At 45.0% G+C, this 10,540-nt stretch overlaps 1 protein-coding gene across 6 annotated transcripts in view; it reads left to right on the top strand.

Annotated features, from left to right (window-relative positions):
- Positions 1 to 10,540, top strand: part of SYNDIG1 (synapse differentiation inducing 1) — a 206,034-nt gene that overhangs the window by 120,211 nt on the left and 75,283 nt on the right. The window lies entirely within an intron of this gene.

Here is a 10,540-nt window from a genome sequence, read left to right on the forward strand (position 1 = left end):
ACAGTCTTTCTCAGAAAGTAATTTTATTATGAACACAGTAAGAGCCTCTCAGGCTTGGGTCTGAGGACTCATGGTGTTTGATACATTAGACAGTGAAGAGGATTTCTATTACTTGTTTAGCTGCAAATGGGAAATGCAGTTTCTATAGAGGCTTCTGATCACATTTTTTGGAGGTGAAGTGGAAACATTTTCGGGGGTGGGTGTAGGTGTTGCCTTCACTATGGGCATAGAGAGGAGCTCTCAGGGCCGCTGGCTGCAGCCTCCCTTTTCAGTGTGCTTTAAGAATGGATTTCACTGTGGTAGAACCACAACAGAGAAGAGGTGCTGACACTTTTATAAAGATACCTGTGGAGGTGAGTCCCCTTTGCAGGGCCTGTGTCCGCATCCGTCTCCAATCAGAACTCCCATCCCAGGCAGCTCCCCTCAGTCTGCAGTGGTGGTTCTGGGAGCTGCTGCAGATCCTGGAAACAAGCAGCCCTGCACAGGACGCCTCCGCCGGCTACCAGGCTGCTGAGCATTCTGTTTACAGCCCACACTGCAGACGCGTGGTCTCCAGCAGGCCATTGTGGGGAAGCCGGCAGCTGCCAAGGAGAGAGTGTAGCACAGAATAGAACAGATGCAATCTGAGAATCCTTGCACTAAATTAAATCAGTGCTTTCCTAAGCGAGGCCAGCTGGGAGTGCGAAGCCCAGGACTGGAGATGGGGAAGCCCGGAGCCCTCTCTGCCGCAGTGGCCAGCACATCCTGCCGCCTTGTTGGGTCAAGGGGATGATGCACCTGGGCAAAGAGCATGTTGGTGGAGCTGAGGCTCTCCAGGCCCTCAGTGCCGTTCACAAGGAAATCTTTGACATCTAAGTGTGACTTTGGGTTTTTTTTCCCTTTTATCTCAGATCATATCACAGTGTACTCACTGACAGGCTGTGTCTGCTCATTGTCAAAATAACTGTTCAGTGAAGTCAAAGGAACATGCCAAGCCATTACAGAAAAACAAAACAACATCTTATGGTGGTCTGATTAAATTGGGCAGTAGAGAAAATGAGGGATGCCATCTCTAGAATTATGCACCTCCAATATGTTCTTTTGTCCTGTTGTAGCCTGGTCCCATTTAGCAGGCAGCTCTCCCATGCCTCTGTTTCCTGACCCATACAATGATGTTAAAATGATTTCCAGGGTATGCGGTTAGCTGAGGGTTAGAGATGTAAGGCCAGTGAAAGTCCCCAGGAGGCACCTGCAGAGCAGTTGCTGCTGGTTGTGCCCTGCTGGAAACCTGAGTTCTCCAGGTGCTGGGGGTCCAGAGGCCAAGGGACACCTGGAAAGACACAGACACACCTTTCCCAGCAGATTTTGCTAATTCTAAAAATATGTTCATGAAGTAGCATAACAGTAGTAATCAAAGTGTTAGTGAGGTGGGTAACACTGGCTGACCACCTACTGTGTGCCAGGTTCAGCGTTGGAGCCATGCACCCTTGCTTCCAGGATGTGGTCCTGGACCCTCTAGGCACTTGCTAGAAATGTACACTGTCTGTTCCACCACACACCTGCTCAGTCAGAGTCTCTGGGGCAAAGCTCAGGAATCTGCATTTTGAGGAGGCCTCCAGCTCCTCATGGATGCTGCTGCCATCACCCGGGAGGGGCCGTGGTGACCTGTGCTGCGGTCTCGGCTGGGAATCTAATAAGAAGTGGGAAGCTGCAGGATGTCTTTTGGAAGAAATGACCCCTGGGCTTTGGTTGTGGTGTGAAAGGAAGAGGGAAGGGAGGGATGCCTTGGGTTCTGATGTTGCTCGGGTGTGAATATTGCTGTCTTACATGCATTATCTCATAGGAACTCCATGACATGCGTGCTGAAATCAGGGTTCAGTGAGGTTGAGAGGTGTGCCTAAAACCAACATTGGTGAGCAGTAGGCAGGAGCTAGCAGGATGTGCAGGCTTGGAGGCACCTGCCTTCTCTGGGGGAGGCATCTGGCTTGTCCCTGAGCTGTGGGGTGGGGGTGGGTGGGCAGATGAGGGCAGCATGTTGTCTACAACTTCATTTTGCCCAACGATGTTCCATCCAGCCCCCATTGCAAGCACGCTTTGTAAACCAGTTCATACAGAGGAGGGTGTGGGTGTGTGCAATTATGGTGGTGTGGCTTCATCTAGGAACTGACATTTGTGAATGATACTGAGGATAGACATGAATCCCATAATTGGCTGAGTGGCTGCTGTCAGCTAGTTAATGCACACACTTTATCTTATTTAATCTTCGCGGTGAGTCCGGAAGGTGGAAAATTATCATCTCCATTTTACAGATTAACAAAACTGAAGTTTCAAGGGATTTAATAAGTAACAGAAATCACAGAGGTAGCAAGTATAGGCACATGAGGGAAATATTAATATTTCTAACCCTTAAAGCCACATTTTCTGCAATGTAGCTTTGACTTTTATCTGTTTGCAAACGAAAATAGAACCACAGTCCTTGCTTCTAAATTCACCATCCCCCCACCCTGCTTGGAAAGGCTGGCAGGGGAGGAAAGCCTGTCTGAGCATGACATGGCATTGGTCCTCATGGCACTTCACTCCATCCCATGTGACGGGGGCAGCCGGGGACCAAAGCCAGAGCCTTGCCCCAAGGCGGGCACTGGGCCTGGACCTGCTCGGGGCAGGCCCGAGAGTTCCTGTGTTGACTGCTGGCAGACGTCTTTGCATCCAAGCATTTATTATGTCTTGATCTAATTTCATTTCATAAAATGTTTCTTTCCTTTACTAACTGCAACATTATAACAATAATTAAATGAGAAAAGGGTATTAGGAAGCAGATTATGAATTTTATGAATAGTACCAGCAAAGGGAATTGGGCAAACTAGGGGAAAAAAGAGAATCTTTTTATGGTACTGAAAATCTAGAAGAGTGCAACCTAGCTAATAGCAAAGCCCCTTGGAATCCGTTCATTTACCCACTGATTAGTAAACACCTCCCACGTGTTCAGTAAGTGCCGGGCATGCAGCAGTGAACAGAGCAAACCAAATCCCACTTCTCAGAGCTAACGTGCTCGTCGCCTGCCTCTCTTCCTTGCAACGTCAGCTTTACTGTTCTGCGTTTTACTCACTGGCTATTAGATGCGGATGGACATGGGGAGTGTGGAGCTGGGAGAAACATTTTAAACAGGGTGGCCGTGGCGGGGCTCGCGGAGAGGATGGTGTCTTCTGATAAAGCCGCGGGCTGAGCCAGGGGGAGCCCTTGGGGAGGAGCTTCCAGACAGAGAGGCCTGCAGTGCTGAGGCCCTGGGGGGAGCACGTGGGGCAGGTGGGGCCGGCGCGGCGGGGCTGGGGGCCGCGGGTGTGGAGTGGGGAATGGGGGTAGGGATAACTAACAAGGCGGGGCTAACAGGGGCAGACCCCGAGACTCTTTAGGCTGTAACCGAGCGAGGCTTCCACTTTGGGATAAGAAGCCTCCGGGGTTTGAGCGGAGGAGAAGCCCCTATGGCCACATGCTCCCGGGAGCCTTCAGAGGACAGGGCAGAGGGGGAGGCGCAAGGCGGCGGCAACGGTCACCCGGAGAACCGTGGAGACCTGCGCTGCAGGAGTGGCTGGGAATTTCATAAGCGGTGGGGAGCTGCGGGGTGTCTTCTGGGTGAATGTCCCCTAGGCTTAGGTTGCAGTGTGAAAGGAAGAGGGAAGGGAAGGATGCCCTGGACCAGGGGTTTCCTGCAGCCGGGTAGGCAGCGGGGCCTCTCAAGTCCGGGAGCTGTCGGCCTCTGCGTGGAGGCACCGAACCATGGGGGCTCCAGGGAGACGTCTGGGCCGAGGGTAGGAGTGTAAGGCCTGAGCTGGGGATCAAGCACCGGCGTGGTGATGAGGGGCCCGTGGGAGCATTGACCACTGATGAGCAGCTTCAGGCATGCAGGGAGGGGCAGCACCGAGGAGCGGACTCCAGAGCGAGAGGAAGGGAACCATCCAGCGACGCAGAGCTGCACTGCTGGGACTTGGATCAGCAGGCACAGCAGAGGGGCGTGGAGGGTCTTGTGGGTGCTGGCTGTATGCTTGTGGAAACTCGTTGAGCTTTATTTACACCTTTTTTTGTGTGTGTACACTTTTAAGAATACTATACTCAATTAAAACATTTAGAAAATGCACGTATTTGGGAGGCCTACGGAGAAGAACTGCTTGAAGCCAGCCTGTGCAACAGACCCCATGTATACAAAAATTTAAAAATTAGCTGAGCGTGGTGGCTCGTGCCTGTGGTCACAGCTATTCATGAGGCTGAGGTGGGAAGATCACATGAGCCCAGGAGTTCAAGGCTGCTGTGATCTATGATCCCACCACTGCACCCAAGCCTGAGAGACAGAATGGGACGTTGTCTGTAAATATACATATGGATGTGCAAAGAGAGTAGTTGGACATAGTACAACTAGTTGTCTTTTTTTTTTTTTTGAAGAGTTTTGCTGTAAATGGAGAGTGAGAAATGGGGTGCTATTTAATGAGGTCATCTCAAGAGTGTTCTTTTGTTTTTCGTTTTTGCTTTTAAGTGGGAGAAATGATAGCATACTTGTTCATAATGAAAATGACCCAAAAGAGAGGAAAACAGATGTTGTGAAATACAGTGGGAAGGAGAATGGGGGGACAGTTAGGGGAGCAATAAAAAGCCCCCCTGTGCACCAAGCACCTTGCACATACGTGACATCACACACTTCTTGGGGCAGATGCAGATGAGGTATTAGGCTGCAAGAGTCATGTAGCTGTTCCCAGGTCATGCTTCCAAGGGTAGAGCCAGGATTCGGTGCCCCCACCATCATTGCCCACTTCTGGGTCAATGGTCAGTGATTAGTGCACTTAGTGACAGATTCCACCAAATACTGCCCAAGTGTTAGAGGAAATCATAGTCTTGCTTTTGACATTACAAATACCCACATAGGGAAGAACTATAGAAGTCTGATATCCTTGCCTCTTGTTTTCAGTTAAATAGCAGCCCTGCTTCTAGCTCCCAGGGATAAGTCTGTCCTTCTCCCTGACTCCATTAAAACTGGATCATATTAAATTATGGGAGAGAACCAAGCAATCTTGGGTAATGATATGTACTAAAGGTATTTATTATTTCTCCTGAATTTGATGCTGTGTAGCAGAGTAGAAGTATAAGTCACGTACAAGCTGTTCTTACTCCTCTGAATAAGATGCTCTGCAAATTCTGCAAAGGTGGAGGGAACAATTATGGGATTTAGGTGTGAAAACTTGTCACTCAAGTAAGCCTTGTAGGACATTAAGGGACACGACACCATCATTGTTCCAACAGGAATTAAGTGCTTCCATTCTCAGTCTTACTCTGTATATTAATTCTAATTATTTATGGCTGGTGTGTGGGATGCAATGTTTTCTGTCCATTTCCCAGAAAGAGCCTAAACCTTCCTGTAACCACCGTCAAGACATTGCTCAGAGAGTGTGGGGACATGGGTTCCTCCCAGAGATCCAAACAATGCCAGCAATTGGAATTTGCTTTCTTAGTTGTGTTCTTGAGCTGCCAGGCTGTTGATGAACTAATCAACAGGGCCATCATAATCAGACTTGGATGATTTGCCCACACTTTCCAGGTTTTTAAAATTAATTATTTAATTTTTGAGACAGGGTATCACTTTGTTGCCCAGGCTGGAGTGCTGCAGCATGATCATGGCTCACTGCATCCTCAGCCTCCTAAACTCAAGCTATCTTCACACCTCAGCTTCCCAAGTAGCTGGGAATACAGGTGCCTGCCACCACACCCAGCTAATTTCAATATTTTGTAGAGATGGGGATCTCTCTTTGTTTTCCAGGCTGGTCTCAAACTCCCGGGCTCAAATGATTCTCCTGCCTCAGCCTTCCAAAGTGCTGGGATTACAGGTGTGAGCCACCCCGTATGGCCCGCAGTTTTTTAATATGGAAAGAACAAGTTGATTTGCCCATGGAAAAAGTTGAGGTCAGTAAGATCATCTGAAAGTAGGGAGAAATCAGGAAATCCTGAGGACTTCAGCTCAATGTCCACACTCTGGCCCACTGCTGCTGGAAAAACTCAGTTTGTCTTTCTTTAAAGTTGAAGGGCACATGTGCAGGTTTGTTGTATAGGTCAATTGCATGTCATGGGAGTTTGATGTACAGATTATTTCATCACCCAGGTAATAAGCATAGTACCTGATAGGTAATTTTTGGATCCTCCCCTCCTTCTACCCTCCTTCCTCAAGTCAGCCCCATTGTCTGTTGTTCCTTTTCTTTGTGTTCATGTGTTCTCAATGTTTAGGTTCCACCTGTAAGTCAGAACATGCAGTATTTGGTTTTCTGTTCCTATGTCAGTTCATTTAGGATTATGGCTTTCAGCTCCATCCATGTTGCTGCAAAGGACATGATCTCCTTTTGTTTGCAGCTATGTAGTATTCCATGGTGTACATGTACCACATTTTCTTTACCCAGTCTACCATTGATAGGCATTTAGTTGGTTCCATGTCTTTGCTATTGGGAATAGTGCTGTGATGGACATATGCACACACATGTCTTTATAGTAGAATGATTTATATTCCTTTGGGTGTATACCCAGTGATGGGATTGCTGAGTCAAATGGTAATTCTCTTTTAAGTTATTTGAGAAATTGCCACACTGCTTTCCAAAATGGCTGAACTAATTTACACTTCCACCAGCAGTGTAAAAGCATTCCCTTTTCTCCAGAACCTTGCTAGCATCTGTTATTTTTTGACATTTTAATAATAGCCATTTTGACTGTGTGAGAATTTCTCATTGTGGTTTTGATTTGCATTTCTCTAATGATTAGTGATGTTGAGCATTTTTTCATATGGTTGTTGGCCTCATGTATGTCTTCTTTTGAAAAAAATCCGTCGTGTCCTTTGCCCACTTTTTAATGCGGGTGTTTCTTGCTTGTTAATTTGTTTAAGTTCTTTATAGATTCTGGATATTAGACCTTTGTTGGATGAATAGTTTGCAAATATTTTCTCCCATTCTGTAGGTTGTTTGTTTATTCTGTTGAACATTTCTTTTGCTGTGCAGAAGCTCTTTAGTTTAATTGGTACGGTTTATCAATTTTTGGTTTTGTTTCTATTGCTTTTGATGTCTTCACTGTGAAATCTTTGCCAAGGCTTATGTCCAGGATGGTATTTCCTAGGTTATCTTCCAGGGTTTTTATAATTGTAGGTTTCACATTTAAGTCTTTAATCCATCTTGAATTCATTTGTGTATACAGTGTAAGGAAGGGATACAGCTTCAACTTTCTGCATATGGCTAGCCAGCCAGTTATCCTATCACCATTTATTGAATAGGGAGTTCTTCCTCCATTGCTTGTTTTGTCGACTTTGTCGAAGATTAGGTGTATGGCTTTATTTCTGGGTTCTCTATTCTGTTTCATTGGTCTATATGTCTGTTTTTATACTAGTACCATGCTGTTTTGGTTATTGTTGCCTTCTAATATGGTTTGAAGTCAGGTAACATGACGCCTCCAGCTTTATTCTTTCCACTTAGGATTGCCTTGGCTATTTGAGCTCTTTTGTGGTTCCATGTGAGTTATAAAATAACTTTTTTTCGTATTCTGTGAAAAATGTCATTGGTAATTTGATAGGAATAGCACTAGATCTGTAAGTGCTTTAGGCAGTATGACCATTTTAACAATATCGATTCTTCCTATCAATGAGCAGGAAATATTTTTTCAGTTGATTGTGTCATCTCCGATTTCTTTGAGCAGCGTTCTATAATTCTCATTGTAGAGATCTTTCACCTCCCTGTTAGCTGTATTCCTAAGTATTTTATTCCATTTGTGGCTATTGTGAACGGAATTGCTTTCTTGAATCTTGGGTGTTGTTGGTGTATAGGAATGCTACTGATTTTTGCACATTGATTTTGTATGTTAAAACTTTGCTGAAGTTATTTATCAGATCTAGGAGCTTTCAGGTATAGAATCATATTATCTGCCAACAGAGATAGTTTGACTTCTCTTTCTATTTGGATGCCTTTTATTTCTTTCTCTTGACTGATTGTTCTGGCTAGGACTTCCAGTACTTTGTTGAACAGGAGTGGTGAGAGTGGACATCCTTGTCTAGTTCCATTTCTCAAGGGGAATGCTTCCAACTTTTGCCATTCGGTATGATATTGGCTTTTGGTTTGTGATAAATGGCTCTTATTATTTTGAGTGTGTTCCTTCGATGCTTAGTTTATTAATGGTTTTTAATATGAAAGGATGCTGAATTTTATCAAAAGCCTTTTCTGCATCTATTGAGATGATCAAATGGTTTTTGTTTTTATTTCTGTTTATGTAGTGAATTACATTTATTGGTTTGCATATGTTGAACCAACCTTGCATCCCAGGGATAAAACCTTCTTGATTATGGTGGATTAGCTTTTTGATGTGCTTCTGGTTTTTGCTGAGAATTTTTACATCTATGTTTATTACGTCTATTGGCCTGAAGTTTTCTTTTTCTGTTAAGTCTTTGCCAGGTTTTGGTATCAGGATGATACTGACCTCATAGGATGTGTTAAGGAGGAGTCCCTCCTCCTCAACTTTTTTGTAATAGTTTCAGTAGGAATGGTACCAGCGCTTGTTTATACATCTGGTGGAATTTGGCTATGAAGCCATATAGTCCTTTCCGGTTGCTAAGCTTTCTATTTCTGATTCAGTTTTGGAACTCATTATTGGCCTTTTCAGGTGTTCAATTTCTTCCTGGTTCAATCTTGGGAGATTTTGTGTTTCCAGCAATGTATCCATTTCTTCTAGGTGTTATAGATGGTGTGCATAGAAGGGTTCATGGTAGTCTCTGAGAGTTTTTTTAAATTTATGATTGTGTTTATTTGGACCTTCTCTCTTTTCTTCTTCATTAGTCTAGCTAGTTGTCTATCAAGCTTATTTATTCTTTCAAAGAACAAACTTCTGGATTTGTTTATCTCTTCTATGGTTTTTCACTCCTCAATTTTCTTCAGTTCACCTCTGATTCTGGTTACTTCTTGTCTTCTGCTAGCTTTGGGGTTAGTTTGCTCTTGTTTCTCTAGTTCTTCTAGGTGTAATGTTAAGTTGTTAAGTTGAGATCTTTCTAACTTTTTGATGTGGGCATTTAGCACCATAAGCTTCCCTCTTTGCACTGTTTTAGCTGTGTCCCAGAGATTCTGATATGTTGTATCTTTGTTCTCATTAGTTTCAAAGAATTCCTTGATTTCTGCCCTAATTTTATTGTTTACCCAAAAGTCATTCAGGAGCAGGTTGTTTAATTTCCATATAAGTGTATGGTTTTAAGTGATTTTCTTTGTATTGATTTTTTTAAAAACAACTCATTTTTAATGTGTATTTATGTGTTTATTTTGCCAATTACTCATTTAGGAGATAATTAAATGTGAAGTCGCTAAATCTTTTTTTTTTTTCTTTTGAGATGGAGTCTCACTCTGTCACCCACGCTGTAGTGCAGTGGCATGATCTCAGCTCACTGCAACCTCCATCTCCCGGATTCAAGCAATTCTACTGCCTGAGCCTCCCAAGTAGCTGGGACTACAGGCTCCCGCCACCATGCCTTGCTAATGTTTGTATTTTTAGTAGAGATAGAGTTTTGCCATGTTGGCTAGGCTAGCCTCGAACTCCTGACCTCAAGTGATCTGACTGGCTCGGCCTCCCAAACTACTGGAATTACAGGCATGAGCCACCGGGCCTGGCCTCCAAACCTTTTCTTACACTCCTGACTCGTGGTGTTTTACCTACAAGTTGTTTCTCACCCTCACCCCACTTGGAGCCCTTCCCCTGCTTTCAGAATTCTTCAGCAGTCAGTGCCGGGACATATAAGCTCTGCGTCCTCAATCTCCCCCAGTCCCTTTCAGATCAATTCGTTGGCCGTCAACTGGACACCTGCCACGTTCGCATGTTTAGTCTCATTGGATTCAATGGATATCACTGGTCACAAAGCATCCTCCTTGCTCAGGCATTTGCAGCCTGTGTAGATGGTAAAGGGGGGCACACCCCTTGCTGGTGGGGCGCAAAGAGCCTCTGAGTGCTGAGGAGGGGGGAATGCAGTACCCTGGGTGTGCTGAAGGCTGTCTGACCCTGTCCTCCACTGGGAGTCCATGAACAGATTTCTCTCTGAATTCCCTCCTCCTTCTTCACCTCGTGTCCTTTTCCATGGTCCTCTTCCAGAACACATTTGGAAGAACTGTCCCAGCAGCTCTCCCCAGGAGACAGATAATGGATGTCCATTGTACATTTGTCTGCACATAAAAGTGCAGTTTGGGAGGAAAGAAATAGAGAGTGCAGAAAAGATTCTGGCTTTGTGTTATGGAAATGGCTGCATGTAATTTCCCTTGTTCCTGCTATATTATTTCAGGACACAGTTTGTTTCCCCCTTGGCTGCCTTATCCCATCTTGTGTCTTTTTTCCAAAGAGCTCAAGATATTAAAGAGTACAGCATTTCTTCCACTTTTTTCCTTGTTCTGGAAGGGATGCTAAGGCTGGGAGTGGGCTGCATTTACACAGACTCACTGGGTGAGTCTGTGGTGGATCAGGGCTGGAATTCTGGCCACTGTGTTTCCTAGAGGCTCTGAGATCCCTAACATGACAGCTGTGTGAT

This window comes from Pongo abelii, chromosome 21 (assembly GCF_028885655.2).
Source record: "Pongo abelii isolate AG06213 chromosome 21, NHGRI_mPonAbe1-v2.0_pri, whole genome shotgun sequence".
Lineage (NCBI taxonomy): Eukaryota > Metazoa > Chordata > Mammalia > Primates > Hominidae > Pongo > Pongo abelii.